The sequence below is a fragment of the Cebus imitator genome, unplaced genomic scaffold (genome assembly GCF_001604975.1).
Source record: "Cebus imitator isolate Cc_AM_T3 unplaced genomic scaffold, Cebus_imitator-1.0 Scaffold553, whole genome shotgun sequence".
Lineage (NCBI taxonomy): Eukaryota > Metazoa > Chordata > Mammalia > Primates > Cebidae > Cebus > Cebus imitator.
In genome coordinates, this window is record NW_016107868.1 from 3,209 (window position 1) to 5,085 (window position 1,877).

The window sequence follows — 1,877 nt, forward strand, 5'->3', positions numbered from 1 at the left end:
CAAATACTGGAACTGAAGAATATTCATCGAATAATAGAAAAAATATATTAGAGAGCTTTGACAATAGACTAAAGCAGAGGACAGAATTTCAGAACTTAAAGATAGGTCTTTTCAAATAACCCAGTCAGACAAAAATAAAGAGAAAAAGAACAAAAAAGAATGAACAAAGCCTACATGACATATGGCACACCACAAAGCAAACACATATTCAATTTTTTTGGTGTTATAGGAAGCAAAGAGGAGATGTGAGGAAAAGTAAACCTATTTAGCAAAATAAATCGCTGAGGGGCAGAACAACATGGCCAAATAGATGCCTCCAGTGATCACCACCCCCTACTCGAAACCCCACAATATTAACACCAAATTGAACAACTATCCACCCAAGAAAGCACCTTTGTATGAATCAAAAATCAGGTAAGCAATCATACCAACGAAATGCACTGAAGAGTGTAGGAAAGACAATCTTGAATTGCTCCCACCACACATCTTCAGTACACCAGCAGTGACCACGTGGAGATAAAGAAAGTGATTGGAGTAAAAAGTTTATTCAAAGGGATAATATCAGAGAACTTTCCAAATCTAGAGAAAGGTATCAACATTCAAACAAGAAGCATATAGAACACCAAGCAGATTTAAGCCAAAGACTACCTCCAGCCATTTAATAATCAAACTCCTAAAGGCCAATGATACAGAAAGGATCCTAAAAGCAAGAGAAAGAAACATGGAAAGGGGATCCAATATATCTGGTGGCAGACTTTTCAGTAGAAACCTTACAAGTCACAAGAAAGCGGCATGACATATTTAAAGCACTGAAGGAAAAAAGCTTTGATCCTAGAATAGTAAGTACATCCACTGAAAATATCCTTCAAACATGAAGAAGAAATAAAGACTTCTCCAGACAAATAAAAGCTAAGGGATTTCATCAACACCAGACCTGTCCTACAAGAGATGCTAAAGGGTGTTCTTCATTCTGAAAGGATATTAATGAGCAATAAGAAACCACCTGAAAGTACAAAATTCAATGGTAAACTAATAACTACATAGAAATACACAGAATATTATAATACTATAATTGTGGTGAGTAAACTACTCATATGTTGAGTAGAAAGACTAAAAGATGAACCTATCAAAAATAATAATACAACTTTTCCAGGCATAGAATAATAAGATATAAATAAAAACAACAGAGAGTCAAAAAGTGAGAGGTGATGAAGTTAAAGTATAGAGTTTTTAGCAGTTTTCTTTTTGCTTGTTTGTTAATTTGTTTTTGCAATCCATGTTAAGGTGTCATCAATTTAAAGTAAAGGGTTACAAAACGTTAATTGCAAGCCTCGCAGTAATCTCAAACAGAAAATAAAAAAAAAAAAAAAAATAAGAAATTAAAACTTATCACCTGAGAAAATCACCTTCACAAAAGGGAAGACAGGGAAGAAAGAAGGTAGGAAGAGAAGACCACAAAACAATTAGAAAACAACAAAATAGCAGGAGTAAGTCCTTACCTATCAATAACAATGAAATGTAAATTGACCAAACTCTCTAATAAAAGGAAACAATCAAAGGGTGAAGAAACAACCTATTGAATGGAAGAAAATATTTACAAACTATCCGACAAGGGATTAGTATCGAAAATATACAAGGAACTCAAACAACTCAACAGTAAAAACTAATCATAATAATCTTATTAAAAGGTAGGCAAAGGACATAGACATTTCTCAAAAGAAGATACACAAATTGCCAACAGGCATATGAAAAAATGTTCAACATCACTACTCATCAGGGAAATGCAAATCAAAACTACAATGAGATACCATCTTACCCCAGTTAGAATGGCTATTATTAAAAAGAGGGGAAAAAGTAACAGATGCTAGTGAGGAGGT